General features: G+C 34.6%; 1 protein-coding gene across 1 annotated transcript in view; it reads left to right on the top strand.

Moving 5' to 3' along the window:
• ATRNL1 (attractin-like 1) overlaps positions 1–15,522 on the top strand; it is a 293,585-nt gene that overhangs the window by 112,493 nt on the left and 165,570 nt on the right. The gene's annotated exons all lie outside the window — the stretch shown is intronic.

Below are 15,522 nucleotides of genomic sequence, written 5' to 3'. Positions count from 1 at the left end.
TTACTGAGTACAGGAATCTGATAGAACTAGAGAAAAGAATATAGATAAAGTAGAGCTTAAGAAATAGGATTTTGAGACAAAATGGAAACCCAGAATGTACCTAGGAATGGAAGCAACTAAATAAGAATTTGTTTCCCAGAGAACCACAAATAACAGTCCATTTATACAATTCACTTAATTTTAGTGATGCTAACTATAGTTCTGTTGATTTCTGAATATTTAAGTGAATGTATTTACTGAAATACTAAACTTAGCTATTGAGTAGACCATTGTGGTTAAAATACTGTTTCTTTATGTATTATATTATAGATAAAACCTAGCTTATACTTAAAATATATTTTTAAGTACTTTTAAGCAGTACTTAAGAGTACCTTTTATTAATGGTGTAAATAAAGCAATATAACAAATTCAAAGCTATTAGGAAACATTTTGTTAAATAAAAATAAAAGAATCAGAGAATAACACATTTAATAGAGGTAAGAAGTTTACTTTCATTCTTAAACACATAAAGGCACGTAGTCTGCTTTGGTAAATTATTTCAAGTCGCACTATGTAAAAATTTTTGATCTTTATGCTGTTATAAGTTTGCTTGGAAGAAAATTCCCAGTGATACAGTTAATCATGCTTTTTAACTCTAAGTTATGAGTGTAAATCTGTGATTAATCAGTGGATCTTGAATAATTAAATCTTCACCTTTTTGAGATAATAATTTTAAAGTCATGACTCATAATGAACACGGGATTGTCTCAGCTTTTAGGAAGCTCATAAATCATTGCCTGAGGCCCAGAAAAATGGGCTGAGTGAAGTGCTGAATCTAGGCTGGCAGTGACCTTATTATAATCTGTCATTGTCAAGCTGGGTTTGTCAATATATTGTTTTGGCTATGGTGATGACACAGTGTTTGGCATATTTTTCTGGAAGTAGGTGAAGTTTTATTTGTTGATTCATTTTTCTTCTGGGAAAAAAATACAAGAAGAAAGTGCAGAATTTTGTTATTATAGTTAAAAATGAACAAAGTGAGATTTTGAACTTTTGCAAAAGAGTTTTCAAGAAGTTTCCACAAAATGTCTGGACTTTGACGAAGAATTTAAGATTGAGGTATTTTGTAGCTGACATGTTGCGAATTCACTTTTATTTCCTCCATATTGCTGAAGTTTGTGATACTTAAGTTTTTATGTATCAAAAAAGCTTATTAAGGTGAAAAAGTGTTAGAGGATTATGTTTCAGAAAGAGAGATCGGATTATTATTATTTTCATTACTGCTATTTATTAAATTTCCTCTAAGTGCTAGGTACTATGCTAGAGGATTTATACACAAAATCTGTAAACTCTCTACTAACCTTGTAACAGGTATTGTTATCCTTATTTTCAGAATATTAAACAGACAAGAGAACAGGAAATTGTCCAAAGTCATGCAGTAAGTGGCAGATCTAGCTTTGTAACTCCTAAATTTATGGTAGTCTTTCTATACCATTTTGATAGGTTGGATCCATTGTATGTTAATTTTGTCAACAAATTATCAGACACCTTATGTTTAGTAATACTTGTTTGTGAATGCTGTGGAAAGGTGGAAGCGAATATCACTTTCAGTTTTTCAAGCAAATCATTCAGACTGAAGGAAGTATAATATGTTTTAAATAGTTTTACATTTTAACATAGGATTTTTTCCCCCTGTGCTAACACTGACAATGAAAGCATAAAGGAAACTATGCAATTCAACATAGGATATAAGTGTTTTGTCTTATCTCATTTGATTATTTGTATGTAGTTCCCCAAAAAGTTCCCCCTAATCTGTATTTATCCTTCTGGGTTTGCAGCATCAAATGTGGGAATATTTTCCTGGGAAAAAGTATTTTTATTTTATTTTGTCTTTCAAAATAATTGTTTTCCTTATGGTGTATGCTTTTGTGGAAATAAAAGCATTGCGTAATGAACTAAACAGAAAATAGATCTTTTTTGAAAAAAAAAAAAAAAGTCATGTTGCTATTTTTCTCTTCAGTATGGTAAACTAGGACTTTTGGTATATTTAACTGGAATGTACCTGAAGACTTAGCTGATTGTTTTGTGTTATACACTGTTTAAGCAAGTTAAGCATATTGTGTGAATCCCAATTTTTTATTGTCGTAAAATGTGTTATTTTAATCTTACTGCCATAGTAAATTTTATACAGCAAATATCATTAATCTTTGAGAATATTACCTTTCCTTCACAGTTCTCATTATATTACGCATGATAGATGTAGAAGGCATATGCTGGTGATTTCAAACATGGCTGTACCTTGGCATCCCCTTTGAAGGTTGTTGGGGAAGAAACCAGACCCATGTAATCAAATTCTTTGAGATTAAGCACTGAGCATTTATACTTTCAAAAAGTGACTGGGGTGCAACTGATAGAACCAGGACTGGTGAATAAGATTGGATTGGCCATAACACGTAGCATGACACATTACTTAATGATCTGGTTTGTAAATCTAGCTTGAAGTCAGATTTTAGAATCTGAAAACTTTATTAGTTTTTTTTGTTATTGTTTGTGGTATTATTGCTTTCAGAAAGCCACCATGACACCTTCTTCAAGATTAAAAAGATCTTCCTAGTAAAGATAGCCTTCTATTTAGAATTCAGATATAAGATGAAAGTCAACTTATTAATCATATGTTTTCTTTCTTTTTTTTTTTTTTTGTCTTTTTCCGTGTCCGGCAACGGATCGCAACCCTCAGTGTCGCCCCCGCACCGGACCGGGACCGGCAACGGGACCGCAACCCTCGGTGTTGCTCCCGTGCCTCGCTCAGCCAGTGAGCAGGAACCGGTCTGTATGTGGGATCTGAACCCTCGGGCGGGAGCGCCGCCGCGCTTCCCAAGCAGCGCACTATCCAGTGCGCCACCAGGCCGGCCCTAATCATATGTTTTCTTAAAAAAGATAAAAGATAATAGAAACATGAAAATGTAATTTCCTGAGTTAGACTATTTCAGTATTGAGTAAGGAGTAAGATTTGTATAAGAAATATATTTTGCAGAAAGCAGACTTGCCAAACTTCAAATCAGATTGAAAAAATAAGTTTTAAAAATAAATTCCCCGAATGTGATGATTTTACTTATGACATTAATTTTTTGGTAGATGAGTATTTAAAAACAAAATAATAAAAAGAAGTTTCATATTTGAGGAAATAATATTAATTTGGTAAGGCATAACAAAGTGTATGCTTAACCATTTTATAAAAGTGAAGTTATAGTTCAGTTGTACCCATAAAAAATCACTTTACTGGTTTATGAAGCATAGCATACATGATTTTATACAACTCTGAGGAGTGATTTATATATATATACACATATAAAATGTATACAATTATATGAGACATATAACTTCATAGTGGAATCATATTCAAATTAAAACATCTAATTATTTAATTTTTTGGAACACTCCAGCAAAATTATGAAAATTCCAACTTGCTTGCTTTTTATGTTTATAATTATTTTTATTTTCTGGAGGTTATTTTATTAGTTCCTCTCTCTGTTAATCAATATTTCTCTATGTTCTTCACTAACTTTTTAGGGCTCTTCCTTAATGAAAGCAGCACCATTTGCTAGGCACCTGAAAGTATCAGTATGTTTTTTTGTAGGTCAGGAAAAACCTTAAAATCATTCACACATTTTTTTTTACAATGAATTCAGCCACCTGTTGACTGTTTTAAGCTTTATTGTATCCTTTGCTCAAGGTGTATTTTTTTCTGTCTCTGGGATTCTATAGAAGAAATTGTAGTTTCTTCTTTTTAAAAAAATAAGTGACAGAAAAATGACTTTTCATTTTGAGAAAAGGGAGAACTAACATTCGTCTAATGTTTCCTATAATGCTTGGCACTTTACACATGCTTTATAATCTAATTGTTGCACCATCTTATAATATCTGAGTAGTGTGTATTATTATATTCAATTTATAGAGGGAAGATGCTGTGATTTACCACAGTTAAACCCAAAGTCACACAGGTGGTAAGATCGTGTATTCAGAACTTGAATACAAGGCTAATTTCAAAGTTCTTTTGATTCTACCACCACACCATGATACTAAATTTTTCCTGATTTGACAGGAAAAATTTTGAATGATATTTTATTTGGGAAGAAGGCATATGATATTTGTAAGTGTAAAAAGACATTCAAGAAATAGTTTATTTCTTGAATTTAATCAAATTTTTAAGGTATATTTGTATTTTATTGTGCCCTTTCCTCTCCCACAAATTGTTCAAAAAATAGTGACCTCATGATAGAAATTCAAGGAGAAAGGAGTAATGAATGATGAATCTCTTTCTTAAAAAGCCTACAAATATTTTGAGAGATTATTTTGAAAAAAAATTGCTAAATGAAAATTCTTTAAAGAAAATATACATTGAAAGAAAAGTTTTTAAGGGTCTGGACAAAATCTCTGGAGGAAGAAGGCAGGGGAAAGCAGTCATGAATACAGAATCAAAAATTTCAAATAAAATATTAGCAAATAGAATCCAATGCAATTTCAAAAATATAATAAATTATGACCAAGTAGGATTTGTTCTAGGAATTCAACTATGATTCCTTATCATGTAATCTATAAATATAATTCATTACATCAGGACTATTTACTAAAGTCAAAAGAAAATATCATTGTATGTTAAAAAACCATAAAATCATTTCAATTAAGATTGGTAGTCAAATAGTGGTGCTTGCTTTTCCTGGCAAAGAGTAAGAAACTAAATAAATATTTATTGAATGAATGCTAGGGGGCAAAATCCTGGGAGAACATATGGGCATGAATGAGAAAACATAGAGGAAAGTGAGCTCATTTTTTTAGAATATTAAAAGAAGTTTTGACCTATGGCAGACAGTGTTGTTTGGGGTGGGGGTGGGGGGTGCAAAACCCCAGTGAAGCACCATCATTTAAGAGGCCGGTGGAAAAAGATTTTTGGCAACATCCAGAAATTTAGTTTTCTTTTACAAAAATATTGAAATGTTTAAGAGAAGTTTTTCTTTATATCCATCTTGTTTTGAGACTTGTACATGTAACCTCTGTGTTCTTTGTATCATATTTCAACTGTGCAATTAAGACTGACTTATGAACAGGCATTTCAAGTGGAATATTAAAAGAATTCTTAATGTGTTTCCTTAAAGTATTATAGATGCATATTTTAACAGAAAACATGGATATTTGTAGAAAAATTAGTGCATGAATGTGCATTTTCCACCTGCATTATTTATGTATTATTAATGAAATAAACCAGTCTCTGAATTTCAGCTTAAATGCTTAACAGAATTACCTGGCCCCTCATGGGTAAATAGTTCTGACAGCATGGCATTGTTTGCTAAAATTTGGGTTTGAGAATATAGTAACTTTGATTTCTTAGTTTTATGTGTATTGAGTGTATGGTTTGTAAATTAATATATAGCACCTTGTAACACAGGGATTTTTAAAAATATATATTCAAGAGAGTATATTTTACTCTGCTCTTTCTTCTCACGTGGCTTTTCTGTTGGATTGGAATGGTATTTCTGTCAATTTTTATAATGTCAAAAACTGTATCAAATTTGCTTTAGGTTGTCTAGCCTTGAACAGTTTATGACATGATAATGGCCCAAGTGCTCCAGAAATATATTTTCTTCTTGGGAAGAAATATAATTGTAGATCTCTGTCAGACATATGTAAGAGACTGTATAATGTTAAGAATGGGAATAGACTACATGTAAGCAGATTATATTTAGTATTGAGCGATAAGGCATTTGATTTGTGCCCGCATATCAAGGTGGCATATTTGCATTTTCCTCTTGTTATCTGGCATAGAGGATTTCCCATATGGCTGTAGCTATAAGATGAGGAAGGGGTACTGGTGTAACAATGGTGGATGACATGGGTGTCTGAGCTACCAGTTTATGCAGATTACTTGTGCCTGTGGTCTTGCTGAGACTTGATCTTGGGTACCACTTTTATATTATATTCTTAGGATTATTGGTTACAGAGCCAGCTCATGATAGAAAACTTTGAACACATGGTCACTTGATTACCCATGATCAGGCATTCTATCTTTCCCAGAGCCCAACAGCATGGAGTAGAGTTACGTAATTTTTCTCTGCAAATGGCATATGGCCTTTTACATCCGTGTGGGTCTGCATTGTGATTCTTTCACTGGAGCTTGTGGTAAATTCCACAAGCTACTTTTTCCAACAGTAACACCACCAGTAGTTATTAGTGTCTACTGGGTCATTTGGCCCTAGCTACCGGGTTGCTTGCAGTGTAGACTGGAACTATAACAGAGCCATTTCCTGCCCTGGCACCCATTCAGAGCTGGCAGACTTTTATGTTTTCCAGTATTGTCTTCAGAACCCAAAAAGGCCTGCCAGATGGTTTGTTTCCATCTTGGTAATGGGAGTTGCAAGATTTGATAATTGGTCCTTTAATTCAGATGAGATGTCTCAGAATGTTCTTGACCACAGGTCCCCTAAATATTTTACCAATATGAAAGGTTTCTGAATCTTTGTGGGTATTATCTTTCATTCTTTAAGCATATATGTCTTAACAAGACCTCCATGGCAGTACAGTTATTCTTGCTCATCTGCTGTCAATAATGTAGTGGAATTATGTAATGTTCTGCAAGATATCCAATTGGATCAAGTGCATTCTGACTATGTTATAATGAAAGGAGGGAAATTTTATATCATCCTGAGACAAAATTGTGAGTGTATACTATTTTCCATTTTATGTGAATGCAAACAGTTTTTGATCCTCTTTTTCAATAAGGTTAGCAAAAAACACATTTGCCAAATCTATGTCCATGTTAGTCTTCTCTAACAAAGATATGCATATTGCATGGTGACTGCAATTTGGGCTGTTACTTGGCAGTAGGTAATTATTATTCTTCAGGCTTTGGTTTGCAGTGGCCAGACTGGTAATTTATATGGAGATTTGATGGGTTCCATTATGCTGGCATTCTTCAGATTCTTTAGGATGATACTAATTTCTGCCACCCCTCTCTGGAATGTAATACTGTTTTAAAATTTATTATATTGTCCAGGGGGTAGCAGTTCCGGAGACTTTCTCAGTTCCTGAGGCTAACTAGTGACCAAATGTAGGAGGGGTTGTGTCGTCTGCCAAGTATGTTTCTTCCAGTTAAACATTCAGAGACCAAAGACGTGATCACTGGGTAGGTCTGCAACCCATTGGACAGTGGACCCATTCTGAGCTGGACCTTGTCCAGGATGCCATTTATTTCCTCATCTCTATATATCCTTATTATAAAGAGAGGCAATGATGACACTTCGTATCTCCAGGTGTCAGTGTCAACTTAGACCCTACGACCAACAGAAATGTTTGTGTTGCCTTTTTCTCTGGGCTGCAGTTACCCAATGAAATTTCTATTGATGCTTTTGAGGAAGAGTGCATATACTGGCTGTGATATTACAGGATCCTTTCTCCTGGGCCCCAGAATTTTAAATTTATCAGCTCTGAATTTCAAAAATGGCTCAAGTCCAGTAATCGACTTTTATTACATCATCTATCATCAGTCTCCTGATCATCCATCCTTGGTTTCTTCTTATAGTATAATTTGGGTGCCCTTTTTGGGCAGCCTTTTTGGCTGCCCATCTATTTTCTTTCTAGGGATACTGCATTCTGTTAAAGATCTCTGTGATTTTCTACAGGTCAGTCCCTTTGACTGACACGTTGACCTTGCTGTTGGTTACAATAGTTAATCTCTACTTGGATTGGATTCTGATGGTTACGTGTCAACAGCTGGTCTCTGTTGTTGTGTTATCAGCATCACTGAGCTCAGTTGTGTTACAGTTTCTCCTCTCATCAGCTTTGGCCTGTGTAGGAGAGCCACCATATTCTTAGTGATGCTAGTGTCTCTCCTACCATCACTTTCTTCATGGCTCCAGTAAATGGCATGCCCTTTGGCCCTTTCTGTAGATATAATGACTTGGTAGGTTTTCTGGCATTACATAGTATATCCACTGCAGCATACCCACTAATCTAGACTTTTAATCCATGTCTTTACTGTTTTCTGTGGCAATCCTGGCATTTAGACTTTACTTAGTATGGGCCGTACTTTTCTGTGTTTTCCATGTTTCTAGGAATCATTCTAATAGTAAGTTGGTAAATACTGCTTCTTGGGAGAGTGCTTTCAAATCAATAAACTCTCATTAATTCAGTAGTAATGTTCTTGCCCTATTGATCAAGCTTCCCTCTGAATATGGTACCATCTTCCCCCAAGTCTTGCCAATATATGCTTTCTAGGTCTTACAGATCCTTTGGAGTATCATCTCTTTCTTTTCTTAGCAGTCTCAGCATATACCTAGATTAGTTATGCTGATTCCTAACCCAAGTTATAGGCCCAGTGGCCAGTAGAGGACATCTGAGCAGATTCTGAGCTGGGGCACAGGTATTGCTGGAGAGAAGACTCTGCATTGTGTTCAAACAAAGGTAGAGTGCTGTCTTTTTAGGAGGGGAGGGTGGACCACTTATACAACTTCAGATGATTGAAAATTTGGAAATTCCAAATTTGGGGAAACTTTGAAGGGCATGAACTCAAATGTTCCCATCCTATGTGTCAGGGTCCTATTCTTTTCCTTCAGGACCTTGACCTTGGAATAGCAGACCTTCTTTAATTGGCATACCTTCTGTAATTGTAATCTCTTTATACAATACTAAGGAGAGCCCCTGGCTTTATCAGCCTTTCATTATCTTTTTCTAGAGCTCATTGGAGCTAAGCAGTAGACATGCAATTCTAATGTCTTAATAGTTACCATTTTCCCCATATTTGTCAAGCATCTGATACTTCACATCTGTTAGAGTTTTTCCTTCTATTGGCATACCTTCCTAATTTACCACTGGTTTAAGTTGTAGCAATCAGATGATGGTCACCTTGTACCAGGGCCTATCTGTGTTCCATTTACCACGAGTGATGGGTTTTTCATTACTAGCCTGGCAATGTGTGACCTGGCTCCCTACCTCTCTCTTATTTCTTGCTTTGTCATACCACTCCTAGCACAGTGATGGTTTGGGTTCTCTGGGAAGCAGACTATGTGGTAGAGTTTAGTATTCATGATATTAATTGGGAGTACCCTTAAAATCAATGCCTTTAAAAGAAGTTGGAGAAGGAGGCAGAACTGGACAAAGGGAAAAGTTGAGTTGTGATACTGGACGGATAACCTTAGTCAACCCCACAAGGATCTAAAATAGTTGTTCAGAGTTGTTCCGTGATTGGCTGAAATGGCCAGGTCTTTATACTCTCATGTTGATCAGCCAGTGCATGTGGGTCATTCTTAGAAGAGCGTGACCTTGAGTGAAGTGTGTCTGCTGCTGAGATAATTTCTGAAGTAGCTTGCAACTGCTGACTGTTTACTGACAGCACTTCTAGTAACACAGACAACAAATTATTTCTTGAGTGATGATCTGGGCAGCACATACCCATGTCCCTCACATATACTCAAACTTCAGAGGATTTAACACCAAATAAAAATTTATTTCTCACTTGTGATACATGTCCAGTGTTGGTTGGCAGGGCAAATTTGTTTATTGTTATCACTCAGGAAACCAGGCTGAAAGAACACATGGGCTTCCATATTATCCTTAATTGGTAAATAAATGATTCTTTCACTGGCGATTAACTGTCTATCACAAATATTATATGTAATTCTTTTCAAACTTTTAGTGTAATTGAAGGTGATGTCTTGGAGATAGTAATAATGCCTTCACTTTCTACCACTACATGTGTTAAAAGGCAGAGAAGTTCTAGAGGTAGAATTGTGTTTTACTATTATTTGTCTAAATTAGTGGTTCTCATGTATAATTAAATTTTTGTTACTATGCTATGATATGTCTTTTCTGTAGAACTTTTTAAAAACCATTATTATTTTTTATTTTTATGAAATTAATTTTTATACCCAAAATGGAATGGTGAGGCAGTATGTTATAGTAGTTAAGAAGATCTGGTTTTGATTATTGACAAATCATAGAGGTTATTTAACCTCTAAAGATCTTTTTTCCTTATATGTATAATATGGTGACAAGAATATTTACTCCTCAGAGTTGTTTTGAGAAGTAAATATTGCAAAGCATTGATAAGCAATTAGCATGTTATTTTTGTTAGGTAAAAGAGCATGGCCACGTATATTAGGAAACACCTATCTAAAAAAGACTATAAAATATTTTATGAATTTTTCAGTTAATTTAATACAACATTATTATATTAATTGAAAGTACTTCTTAACTATTAGAAGCAACTATGTGCTTTTCCTTTTTGGGCTTCCAGAGCACTCTTTATATATCTCTCAATACTTATCACTTCCGGTTGTTACTCAGTTAGGGCTAGAGCTCAGTCTTATTCAACTTTATATCTATAATGTCGTTGTGTCATTGGGTCTTAATTACCTCTAAGATGAATTACTTAAACAGGGAAGATCCTTTTTCCTAGGTTTTACCTAAATCTGTTAACCTAAATTTCATAGATTTTCTTCTGTTCTTAGTTAAGAACAGTTGATGAACTCTCATTTTTCTTCTCTTTGGACTGAAACACTCGAACTAATCCGTCTTTTATGCTTGGTTCTATTTTTCAGTACATAATATTAGGAAAAAATACAGTCTGGAGAACATTCAGAAGCTCGCTCCCTGATACTCAGCATGGTTATTCAATTGAGATGTTCAGCTTTTAAATGTGCAAGCAAATATTACCTTGATAGGAGGAAGCACACTAAAATGAAGAAAATCTTGGCAGCCAAGTGCTTTTGAGTTTTGAGCCTTGCTTATTTATGTTAGCTGTGTGATTTGATCAGTAGATAAATGGTCTGATAGTTAAATTCCAGACTATTTCACAGTCTTGGACAAGTTCCAGTATTCTTTTCACTTCATTTAGGGGTTTAGTTTGAGTTGTTTATCTTTCATGTACTTTTTAAAAAGAAATGAGGTGAAACTCACATAACATAAAATCAACCATTTTAAAGTGATACTTCAGTGTCTTTTAGTATGTTCACAATGTTGTGCATCCATGACTTTTATCCAGTTCCAAAATATTTTCATCCCTCTAAGGGGAAATCCTGTCCACATTAAGCAGTTATTCCCCATTCCTCCCTCCTTCCAGCCCCTGGCAATCACCAATCTGCTTCTTGTCTCTACAGATTTACCAATTCTAGATATTTCATATAAATAGAGTAATACAGTATGCGGTCTTTTATGTCTGACTTCTTTCATTTAACATAATGTTTTCATGGTTCATTCATGATGTACCAAGGATTAGTACATCATTCTTTTTTTTAATGGCTGAATAATAGTCCATTGTAGTATATGCCACAATTTGTTTATCCATTCATCCATTGATGGACATTTATTAGGGTTGTTTCCATGTTTTGACTATTGTGAATAGTGCTGCTATGTGAATAGTGCTGCTACTCATATGTGTATCTGTTTGAGTACCTGTTTTCAATTCTTTTAGGTATATACCTAGGAGTGGAATTGCTAGGTCATAAGGCCATTCTGCTTAACTTTTTCAGGAACCAGCAAACTGTTTTCCACAGTGACTGCACCATTTCTTATTCCCACTAACAATGTATTAGGGTCTCTGATATAATTTTGACACCATCTGTTGTTCAGAATTCCTTTCCCCAGGCTATTCTCATCTTAACTCTCTTTGTTATAAGCATGAAAACTTTAACTGTTTTTTTTTTCTATTTTATACCCATTGGGAAAGCAGCTGAGGCAGAAATTAAAAGAAAATTAAGGAGAACTTTCAGTTAAACATAGCAGATTAAACACATGTTTACTTCTACCACAAGCTGCCTCCTAAAATCCCACTTGAATCTTTAGTAAAGAGATGAAGGCATACATTTATAAAGACAAAGAAGATGAGAGGAGATGAAAGCCAAGTATTTTTTTTTTGAAAGCCAAGTATTTTGAAGCTGAAAAACAGCAGAAGAAAAAATGGTAAATTACGTGGAAGACCAGAGGTACCTGGAATCTAAGCTAACATTCAGAAGGAAGAATATTATCTAGGAGCCCCAAAACAGAAATTTTGATTAAAAATTGATAAAATTAGCTTTTAAGTCCCCAGATCCCCTTCCCTAACCTATGCAGCTGAGTATTTACCCTTCTTCCACTCTTCTGGAAGACAAAGTTTACTCTGTGTAGGTGCTGACCAAAGTACTTTATACTTAAGGTTACCAGAACATGACTGAGGATGTAAGCATTATTTGGTACACAGTGGGATTAAGTTAAAGTATACATAGTTAAGAGTGAAACCTGTAGCTCCCTTCATCCACTTAGGTTCTAGAATGCTGTTAACCAGATCTATAGCTTCCAGGGAGGAGATTGGAGAATTTACCTTAAGTAATTTGATCAGCCTAAGAGAAAGCATGCACAAATAGTGACATTGGAGGCCTCCAACTGATATAATCCCACCTGATCAGAATCCTAACAGTCAGCATCTATATCCTAAGCACAAGTGTTACACTTCTCTCTGTGTAACAGAGACACACAAAAAAGGATTACTTAAAGCACCATGAATGCGATGAGAAGCAAGAAGGGACTGAACCTCAGCAACTCCTCTGTTAGAAGGAGAAAACTGGGTACCGCCCTGATTCAAAGTTAACTTCTGTTTTTTATTGTAAAGACAAGGAAGTGTCACAAGAAAAATCAATTGATTCAATCATTACAAAAGGACACAAAGACATGGGCACTGTTACAAATGTTACCTATGGCTAATTATAGCTTAAAAAATGAAAACTAGTAACAACAGTAAAATTAACAATGTGACATTCCACAGTACAATTTGTGAAAAGCTAAGTTGGTCAAACTGTGATTATTATCTAAAATATAACCTCTCCTTAAATGATTTAAGCAAAAGTTGCATTCTTATGATAAAATATAAGTATAATTATCTCAAAAGTTTCCACCAACAGATAGCTTGCCTCTAGCAAACATTTTTTCACATCTTTCCCTTCAGCAATTCTTAAAATCTCTTAACAGGATCGGTATGACAGCTACCTGTTAGCTCTAAAATCATTAAAGTATACAATCCCATACCTCAGCAGTGATTAGAGTTGATTAGATGGGCTGTTGCCACGCTATCTGTAAATTATTGTCTCTCCTTATTGAAGACTTTTGTCCCATACATGCATTTACCTAAAAACTGTATTCTAAAAATCAAATGAGAATCAACATTGTTTAATTAGAAATGATTAAATGGGCTATTGCCATGCTAACTGTGGGCTTTGGCCCCCTGACTGGAGACTGTTGCCTCATACATGCATTTACCTGAAAACCCTATTCTAAAAATCAAATGAAAATAAAGATTTCTAACCCTGTGCACACAAAATTTCCAATCATTTTTGTAGTAGTGTGTCACTTTTAAATTTGAAAGGACAGCCAGTTATCATTTAAATATTTGGAAAAAGCTTCTAAATTTGGCCAAAATATGAAAAAAGTAGGAAAAAAATAAGGAATTAGAAGAAATTGAAATAATGCAGGGATGGGATTATAACTTCGATCTTTATGGACAGACACAGAGATGTTATATTCATAAGCAAAATGTGAGATTTTAACAAAAAAATGGATCATTCAGAAAAGAAAAAAAATGATAGCAAATCAATATATGAAGATAAAAAAAAGAATGCCCCCAAAGTATTATGAACAATGGACAGATGGAAAATAGGATAAAAAAATAAGAAATTTAGATAATTATTCCAGAAAACTTGATATCTGAGTAGTAGGAGTTACAAAAATAAAGAACCCAAAATTTTGGATGGAGAGGAAATGATCAAATGAATTATTCAAAAAATATTTCCAGGATTGAAGTACTTGTTTTATTAATAAAAGAGCCCATTGAGCCCCAGAAAAATGAATACAAAGGACTCATAGAAAAGCTCATCATGAAAAGTGGAAATAAAAAGACCCTAAAAGCTTCTAGAAAGAGAAATGAAACAGTACAGAAAGTCATGGGGCTCATTAGCATAGGGCCTTGCAAAAGCAATATTAGAATAATACCTTCAAAATCTGAAAATGCTTTCTGTGTTAGAATTCTAAGCCCAGTCAAATAATACTATGTATTCCTTTTTCTGTGGCTTATCACAGAATACCTGAAACTGAGTAATTCATAAACAGAATTTATTTCTTATAGTTTTGGAGGCTGGTAAGTCCAAGGTCCAGGGGGCACACCTGGTGAGGGCCTTCTTCTTGGTGAGGACTCTGCAGAGCCCCAAGGTGGTGCAGGCTATCACATGGGAAAAGGTCTAAGAGTGTGTATTAATGTTCTCACTTGCTCTCCTCATAAAGTCACCAGTGCCCCTCCCATTATAACCCATTCATCCATTAACCCATTAACCCACTATTCCATGAATGGGTTAATCCATTCATGAGGGCATAGTCCTCATGATTCAATCACCTCCCAAAAGCTGCACCTCTCTGCACTGCCACATTGGGAATCAAGCTTTCATGTGTGCTTTAGAGGGGACAAACCTTCAGACCACATGATAGAATAAGTATTAGACTGGAATAAAGTCATTTTAGAATTGCAAGTCTCAAAAATACACACTTTGTCTGGAAGCTTTAGGATTATATTTCCTACTGAAACATGAAAATAAATAAAACAGATAAACATAAAATCTAAGAAATATAGTACATAACAAAAAGGAGATGTGGAGGGGATCCTTAGAATGTTGCGGCAGGGCTAGAGAACAAGTTCAGATTGGAGAAGAAAGATAGAGTTTCAGGAGGGATGTCTCCAACAAGTAAATGAAACTTCTAGATAACTTGATTCATTAGAAAATAATGAAAGGGATATGCACATCTGGTAAAGAATTGGGGATGAAATAGCCATAGATATATAGAAAACTAAGCAAAAAAGTGAGAAAACAATTTGCAGGGAAAATAAAAAGTAGTTCATGAATAAAATATAATCATAGTATGCACATGGCTTATCTGTGAATAATATGATATAATAAGTACTTAATATTGATGTAAACAAAACTATATGTATGCGGGAAGGACGGAGAGAGGGGAAATATATGTGTATGTCTGTGTAAGAGCTGAAACTTCATCTTCTGAAGAAGGAAGTTGGGGATAGTATCTGAAACTAAAAATTAAGCATGTTATTTAGAATAAAAAGGTAAATACAAAAAAGAAATTCTTTCTTGCTTTTCATTTAGAATTAAAAGTACCTAGCTCTGTGATTCTGGATTAGGCTTTGGGAAGATAGGGGGCAGAGGAATTTTTTGTGATGAGCCTTGTGAGATTATTTGACTTTTAAACTTTTCATATGTATATTTTTATTTTTATTTTTTTTTCGTTAAATTTTTATTTTGTCAATATACAATGTATATGATTATTATGGCCCATCACCAACACCTCCCTCCCTCCTCCCTCTCTCCCCTCCTCCACAAGAATGTCCTTTCTGTTTGCTTGTTTAACAACTTCAAAAAAGTATAGTTGTTATATCTTCTTCCCCCCCCCTTGGTTTTTTTTGTGTGTGTATGTGGGTGAATTAATTTGTTTATTTTTTAGCTCCCACCAATGAGTGAAAAC

Source organism: Galeopterus variegatus, unplaced genomic scaffold, assembly GCF_000696425.1.
Source record: "Galeopterus variegatus unplaced genomic scaffold, G_variegatus-3.0.2 Scaffold1679, whole genome shotgun sequence".
Lineage (NCBI taxonomy): Eukaryota > Metazoa > Chordata > Mammalia > Dermoptera > Cynocephalidae > Galeopterus > Galeopterus variegatus.
This window is presented reverse-complemented; position numbering and strand designations above follow the sequence as displayed.